The sequence below is a fragment of the Peromyscus californicus genome, unplaced genomic scaffold (genome assembly GCF_007827085.1).
Source record: "Peromyscus californicus insignis strain IS unplaced genomic scaffold, ASM782708v3 Scaffold_10__1_contigs__length_136768540, whole genome shotgun sequence".
In the NCBI taxonomy this organism is placed as follows: Eukaryota; Metazoa; Chordata; class Mammalia; order Rodentia; family Cricetidae; genus Peromyscus; species Peromyscus californicus.
This window is the reverse complement of record NW_026294391.1, coordinates 103,944,834-103,953,922: the sequence shown is the minus strand read 5'-3', so window position 1 is coordinate 103,953,922 and position 9,089 is coordinate 103,944,834.

Sequence of the window (9,089 nt, the reverse complement as noted above, 5' to 3'; positions counted from 1 at the left end):
AACTTGAAGTTTTGGCTACAGCAACAAGAAAACTGAAGGCGACCAAGGGGATATAAATTGGAAAGAAAGAAGTCAAAGTACTTTTATTTGCAGATGATATGATAGTATAAATAAATGACTCTTAAAAATTCTAGCAGGGAACTCCAACAGCTGATAAATGCTTTCAGTGAAGTGCCTGCACACAAGATTAATGAAAAAAATCAGTAGCCCTCCTATATACAAAAATAAAAAGATTAAGAAGGAATCAGGGAAAATACACCTTTCACAATAGGCACAGATAACATAAAATATCTTGGGATAACTCTAACCAAGCAAGTGAAAGTCCTATATAATAAAAACTTCAAACCTTTGGAGAAAGAAGTTGAAGAAGATATAAGAGGCTGGAAAGATCTCCCATGCTCATGGATTGGTAGGATTAACATAGTGAAAATGGCCATCCTACTAAATGCAGTCTACAGATTCAATGCAATCCCCATTAAAATTTCAAAACAATTCTTTAGAGATCTTGAAAGAACATTTCTCAATTCCACATGGAAAAACAAAGAACCCAGGATAGCTAAAACAATCTTGAACAATGAAAGAAATGATAGACATATCACCATCCCTGATTTCAAGTTATACTATGGAGCTATGGTAATAAAAATGGTATGGCATTGATGACATAACAGACATGTTGATCAATGGAATTGAGTTGAAGACCCAGACATAAATCTAACCACATATAGACACTCGATTTTTGGTAAAGATGGCAGAAATACACACTAAAAAAAGACTGCATCTTCAACAAATGTTGCTTTTAGAACTGATTGTTGGCATGTAGTATAATGCAAATAGATCAATATTAATAACCCTACACAAAACTCAAGTCCAAGTAGATCAAAGACTTCAACATAAAACCAGATACATTAAGTCTAATAGAAGAGAAAGTGGGGAATACCCTTGAACACACTGGTGCAGGAGAGGAGTTTCTGAATGGAATACCAGTAGTGCAGGCACTAAGTTCAACAACTAATAAATGGGACCTCTTGAAACTAAAGAGCTTCTGTAAGGCAAAGAACACTGTCAGACAAAGCGGCAGCCTACAAAATCAAAAAAGATTTTTATCAACTCCACATCTGATAGAGGGCTAACATTCAAAATATATTAGGAACTCAAGAAACCAGATATGCAAAAATAATTCAATTAAAAATGGGGTACATATCTAAACAAAGAATTTCTCCAGGGAATGCTGAAGAATAGGGGAAGAAAGGATTGTAAGAGCTAGAGGGGTCAAGGACACCACAAGAAAACCCACAGTACCAACTAACCTCAGCTCATAGGGGCTCACAGAGACTGAACTGACAATCAGGGAGCCTGCATGGGACTGATCTAGGCCCTCTGCATATGTGTTACAGTTGTGTACTTTATAATCTTATGGGACTCCTAACAGTGGGAGCAGGGTCTATCTTTGACTTTTTTTGCCAGCTTTTGGGACCCTATTCCTCATACTGGATTGCCATGTCCAGCTTTAATATGAGGGTTGGTGCCTAGTCTTATTGAAACTTGATATGCTGTGTTTGGTTGATATCCAGGGAGGCCTGCTCTTTTCTACTAGAAACAGAGAAGGAGTGGATGGGGGATTAGAGGGGTGTTGGGTGGGGAGAGACTAGAAGGAGAGGAGGGAAGAGAAACTGTAGTTGGATGTAAAATAATAACAACAACAATAATAATAATATACCATTTAAAAGTAATTCTCAATTGAGGAATCTCAAATGGCTGGAAAATACTTAAAAATGTTTAACAACCTGAACCATCAAAAAATACAAATCAAAACTATTTTGAGATTTCATCTTATAACTGCCAAATGGCTAAGGTCAATAACACAAGTAACAGTTCATGCTGGTGAGGATGTGGAGCAAGTAGAACACTCCTCTATTACTGTTGAGAGTGCAAATTTTACAGCCACTATAGAAATAAATCAATATAGTTGTTTCCCAGAAGATTGGGAATTGACATGCCTTCAGACCCAGCTCGCACACTCTTGGGTATAGGCAGAAGTTTTTGTCCTGCCAGAAGCTCCCAAATAAACACACCAAGGCTTATATTAATTATAAATGCTTGGCCAATAGCTCAGGCTTTTTACTATCCAATTCTTACATCTAAATTAACATATATCTCTTATCTACATTCTGCCAAGTGGCTTGGTACCTTTTCTAAGTATGGTATGTTCATCTTGCTTCTCCCTGTGTCTGCTGTCTACTCCTCTTACTCTGCCTTTCTTCATCCCAGCATCCTTAGTTTGGTTATCCCACCTACACTTGCTGCCTCGCTAAGGGCCAGTCAATTCTTTATTAAACAATGAGAGTTATATATATATATATATATATATATATTCACAGTGTACAGAAGGATTATTCCACAGCACTTGGGCACATACCCAAAGGATTCTCCAGTCTACCATAAGGACACTTGTTCAACCACAGTCATTGAGACTTAATTCATAATAGCCAGAAACTGGAAACAACCTAGATATCCTTCAACAGAAGAATGGATAAAGAAAATGTAGTACATTTACACAATGGAGTATTACTCAGCTGTTAAAAAAACGACACCATGAAATTTTCAGGAAAATGGATGGAACTAGATAAATTCACCCTGAGTGAGGTAACCCAGACCTAGAAAGATAAATATGGTATGTATTCACTTATAAGTGGAGATTACCTATTAAGCAAATTATAACCAAGCTTCAATCCATAAACTCAGAGAGGTTAGCTAAAGAGGATGGGTCTGAGTATGCATGGATTCCCATGGGAATGGGGAATAGAGTAGATTTTACAGGTTGATTGAGGGAACATGGAGACAGGAATGGGAGGAATCTGGTTAGGAGAGAAAGGGATGGCAGGAAAGAGTGTGGGGAGAAACAGCTGAAATTAGAGGTCTTTTGGGACGGGATGTGGTAACAGTGTAGTAGAAACTTCCAGTAATCTATAAAGGTGATCCTAATGAGGTGTTGAGTCTCAACTGGCCATCTCTGGTAGTCAGGTAAGACTTCCAGTGGCCGGAATTGATTGTACTCAATAGAGTTGTTAGCCAAGGGAGTTCCATGGAAATCCCCAAACAACCCAGGCCTTTGCTAAGACAAAGACTGGTGCTCTCCATCAACTTACATCAAGAACAACACCCAGAAATCCCATTGAACATGGAGAAGTTGAGGTGGTGCCTACATATATAGCCTTCACCCCATGTGCTGTGGGATAAACCTTCTGTAGACTGTATGAATATTTGTTGCTATGATTGGTTTAATAAACAATCTGACTGGCCAAATAGCTGAACAAGATACTGTTAGGCAGGAAAGCCAAACTGAGAATGATGGGATGAGGAAGGGCAGAGTCAGAGAAGTCACCAGCAGATGCAGGGAGAAGCAAGATGGTCATGCTCAGCTGAGAAAAGGTACCAAGGATAGATAAATGTAGGAGTTAGGTAGTAACAAGTCTGAGCTATTGACTGAGCATTTGCAATTAATATTAAGCCTCTGAAAGATTATTTGAGAGCAGCTGCAGGACAAGAAAACTCCATCTACACCTATGTTCTAGTGTCTTTCATGCTTTAAGGTACTCTGAAGACTACTGAAAGAGAAACGTGGACACCAACCCAGTCACAAAACCTTTGACCTACAATCTGTCCCACTTGAAAAACACGCTAAGGCAATGGATGCAGCCAACCAATATATGATTTGACTTAAGGCCCACTTCAGAAGAAGGAACCCACACCTGACACTGCTTGGGTAACCAAGAACCAGAGACTAGCCCAGAGGTCTAGGGTAAAACCAAACACTATGTGTCTACAAAAACAAAATTAATAAAATGATATTTTGGTATACCCATAGATAAGTATTTTATCCAGTCATCATCACAGAGGCTTCCTCCAGGAGCAGATGGGAACAGATAAAGAGACCCACAGCCAAACATTATGTGTTAAGAGTCTAAACTGGAGGTCTACATCAAATCCCTCCCCTCAGAGCTCAGGGGATCTTGTCTAAGAGGAGGCAGAAAGATTGTAAAATTCAGAGGGGATGTAAGACACAAGGAGAAGATAGTACTCTGAATCAACTAAGCAAGGTGCATACGAGCTGAAGCAGCAAGCACAGGGCCTACACGGGTCAGTATCAGCTCCGCTGTGTGTATATTATAGCTGTTTGCTTAGTATTTTTATGGGACTCCTGACTGTGTGAATGAGTGGGTCTCTGACACTTGTGACAGCTCTTGGGACTCTTTCCCTCCTGTTGCGTTTCCATGTCCAACTTGGATGTGATGGTTTTTGTTTCATCTTATTATATTTTATTTTGTCATGTTTGGTTGCTATCTCTTAGAAGCCTGTCCTTTTCTAATGAGAGACAGAAGCTGAGTGGATTTGGAGGGTAGGTTAAGTGGGGGAGGGACTGGGAAGAGTGATGGGGGGCTATACTTAGGACATATTGTATCAGAAAAGAATCTATTTCCAATTTAAAAAAAACTTTAAATAAATCCCCAAAGAGGATGGATTCACTGTGGAATTCTACCATTGAAATGTTTCAGGTTTGAGGTGAAAGTCTGTGTAATAATGAAAGATCTTAAGTTTTAGGTCCATTGTGACAATATTGATACCATGGGAAGGCATCATCACAAAGCTCTGGAATACAGGCACATGTGTCAGAGTTGGTATCACTTCTCACAGGTTTCAGAGGAATGTCTTTCATTTTGAAAGAGTGTGTGACCTTAAAAGTGTGGGAGTACTGGTGAGAAGGAACCTGCTTAGTTATACTACATCTATCAGAAAGGGGGTCATCTTGGCCTGGATGTAGAGTCTGCTATCATATGTGCAGATGGGTAAGATCTGAAGAGTGTCTGGTCTGGGATGTAGCAATCGTATCTTACAGAATTTGCACCAATGCCTTCAAACTACTGCCATCAAGTTCCTTCTGTGCACTCTTTCCTATCTTGATACCAAACCAATGAAGCACAAACAATAAAGAGAGTTATACAACAATTTCTTCTGTGAACATTCAGGCAATGTTTTCAAGGAGACACTCAGAAATTTGAAGTTGAGTATGGAAAGACATCACTGTAATTTTAGTATTTGGGAGACTGAAGAAGGATTGATTCAAGTTTGAAGCCAGTCTGGGTTGCACAGCGAACTCTAAGCCAGACAGGGTTAGACAGCAATGCTCTGTTTCATAACATCTGATATAAATAAACAAATAAAAGACAAATTCTTAAAATTAATTCAGTACCACATTAAAAAGATCACATTTCTGAATAAGCTGTTTTTATTCCAGGGATGCAAGGAGGGCTCCATATTCTCAGATTGGTAATATATCCCAGTGTACAATTAAGAATGAAAATGATGTGAACATTTCAATAAATTCATCAAAGACCTTTGTAAAATTCAACATTCCTTCATAATAAAATCTCTGTAGATACTATTGATAATAGGAAATATTTCAACATTATAAAGGCCATATATAATATACCAATATGTAAATGGCACTAAATGGAGGAGGAAAACTGAAAGCAGTTTCATTGAACTAGATAAAAATGTTCAATCTCTCCTCTTTTATTCAACACATTATTTGAATTCATAGCCAAAATAATAATATATAAAAGAGAAAAATAGTCTGGTAATTTATATGCAATGTAACTATTACTTATGTACTTGCATACTTAGAGTAGCTCTTCAAGACAGATATACCACTTCACCCTTAAGTGCATCACTTCTAGCATTCACGAAGATGTGTTCTAGTAGCAATTTGAAGTTTTATGTATTCACGTATCCTTGGAAAAATCTGTAGCTATAATTACAGGATTTTCACAGAACTCTTGCAGATTGGTTGTTCTGTAACTCCATATAAACAGGTGATCTTTGAGAAAGTTATTACCTTGTAGAGTTTACCATAGAATTCTTCATACAGAATCATCATACCACAACATTATTTTCTAATACTGTAATATCATGTCATTAGCTATTTTCTGCTGCAGCTCACCTTACATAGATTTGAACCTTTCCTAGTGTTCTCTCATATCTTTTGTCAGGTTAGACTTATCAAGGCTCTTTATGTGTTATTTTTTAAGATGAAGTAAATAAGTGTTTTCTCAAAAACTCCTGTATTTCAAATCCACATAGTTTGGAAAGGTACCCGATAACTTCTTGAAAATAATTTCTTAAGTCTTTTAATAAACAAAAAACAGAGGCAGATTTGAATCATTGCCAAGACATAAATTTACAAAATTATTAAATATAAAACATCAGGTCAATAAAGTAAAGGCGCTGGACTCAGATATTTTTTGAAGAGATTTTTTATTAATATGAAATAGCATTTTCATTTACCAATTCAAGTGATTCAAGCTACTCATTATAATTTATTTGTAAATGTTATTTGCATATTTTCCTTTTGAGAGAAAGTATATTATTGTTATTGTCATGCTTTTTCATTAGGCCATGTGAAAAACTAAGGAAACAGGACAAAATATCTTGCACAATGTATGCGGAGGTCAGTACTTCCCTTACGAATTCATATTTTCTCTTACAATCCTAGAGAAGTCTTTCTTGATATTCAGATGATTATCTCTATCATAAAGGAAGCATTTAATGATATTTGCTGTGGGATGTTCTGTTTGTCAAATATGTTGCTGATTGGTCAATAAATAAAACACTGATTGGCCATTGGCTAGGCAGGAAGTGTAGGTGGGACAAGGAGGAGAATAAAGCTGGGAAGTGGAAGGCTGAGTCAGAGAGACACTGCCAGCCGCCACCATGACAAACAGCATGTGAAGATGCCGGTAAGCCACGAGCCATGTGGCAAGGTATAGATTTATAGAAATGGATTAATTTAAGCTATAAGAACAGTTAGCAAGAAGCCTGCCACGGACATACAGTTTGTAACCAATATAAGTCTCTGTGTTTACTTGGTCGGGTCTGAGCGGCTGTGGGACTGGCAGGTGAGAGAGATTTGTCCTGACTGTGGGCCAGGCAGGAAAACTCTAGCTATAGATATTCATTAAAATCTATTTGGCAATACAAAAATCCATTTACGCAGTTTACAAAACTTGAAGAGTAAATAACTGATGTGTTAAACAATTTTAAAACATACCAATTCAGTTTATTAATATGAACATTATTTGAAATACATCTCTCCCAAAGCATATATTATTTTATTTGTCATATAGTTTGGAAGCCAATAGATTTTGTTAAAACTTTATTTAGGTATCCAGTTTTTGTAAGTACTGAACAGAAAGAGGCGTGCTCTGACTGGGAAGAGAAGTGAGCAAAGTAAGACATAGACAAAACCAGTTTTATAAGCATACAACTCTGTCTAAAGGTCAAGACATTCACCTAAGTCAGTTGAAAATTTTCAGAAGTGTAGCAAAATCTCATCTTTGTTTTATGGAAAACACATTTTCTATTTCCTTAGATTCTCATGGAAAAAGGTGAACATGTTTCATTAGAATAGACAGTTAAAATGCTCTATTTCTTTGACCTTTAAAATATTTTCAACTGTGAACAGCTGGCCATTCTGCCCCTTTCCCAGAGGCTGCTTAGACTGTAAACAGGAGGCAAAGTAGAATTGCAGCCAATCTAATTATGGAATATTGAAAAGGTCAAAGCATTGCCCTGGGCTACAAAATAGTAAGATCTTCATTTAAAATAATGCCAAACATCCTAGCTACTCAATGAAATAGCAGCAATTTATATTTCTTATAAAATTAGTAGTGGGAAGCTTTTCCCATACATAAATTTCTGATCTACAAAAAATGTTACATTGTTGCTCAGAACTGTCCAGAAAAGCAGTATAATGTGGATTGTGGCAGTATATTCTTGTAGTGTAGGACACTATATCTCATGCAGACTATAGCATTTCAGTTAGATTTTAGTCAGTATTATAGAAACTTTGAGTGTCACAAAAAATACATTTATGTAAGAGTTAGATATTAGGTATTGGTAGTGGTGAAAATTTCTGTGGATTTTGTCTGTTTCATGGCATGCCTGAAGTCACTTAATCATCAAGGCCAATACTTGAGTAAAAACTTGGATGTGTCACAAGGAAACCAGGGAAAAAATAAAACCCATGAGGAAAATGGAACTGATGACAAAGGGAAATGGCAAAATCATGTGTCTTCTATCACCTTTCCTGAGTAATACACTTAAGACACAGGATAAACTGATGATGCTCTTGCTATGGAAATACACATGCTTGGCTCTAAACTGAAGAAAAGATGAAGATGGGGATCATTCATGGACATGGTAGTGCTGTGGAAATAACTATTATCCTATGACTATAAGATTGTCTAGTGGATAACCAATAACATGCACAAACAGCTCCAGGACCTAGCACCATATACCAACTTTTGGAATGTAATGGTTAACATTTTATTTCTACTGTTCATATTTAGTGTATAGTGCTCTTATATAAACCTAAGTTCAAACATACAGGTTTTTAAATTTACTGCAAGATACAGTTTCTAGATGGAAACATTTTTTAACTGAGTTTGAGGAAGCCTATAAAATTTTTATGTACTATATTATATAATGAGTAATTTGGAACATCACATGGATGCCTCTGGCATTGCCTAGATTCTGTTCTCTAATTTGTAGGACAAATAAGAACTAGGTGTTTTACTAGGAAGGGGTATGTGAGAAGCATTCTGTTAAAAAGTTAAGCAACTAGGTTTAAACAAAATGATATAATTCCCAATGTTAAAAATAGCAAAAGACAGGTTAAATCTACTAATTCTGGCTGTTGCATCCTGCAGGAATCCCCATGGTGAAGTCTGTACTGATAGATAACCAGTGGGTTTGTATTTAATGAGAAATGTGCTCACTAGAATCAACAGGAGTATTTGGAGCAGATTCCCTCAGGGGGACATCTTAGTTATACTATTGGAAATCCCCAGCAACCAATCAACTTGGCAGTTTGAAAAGATTCTTTTTTTACTTTGGAATTGGACCTTAAATAGCCCTTATAAATCTTTTTATAATGTCCTAATTTCATCAAATTGTTCACAGTCCAGGCCTAGCTTAGGGGATTTTACTTTTTTGAGCTTGACTCAGTTATCTTCTTATACAAATGTTACTTA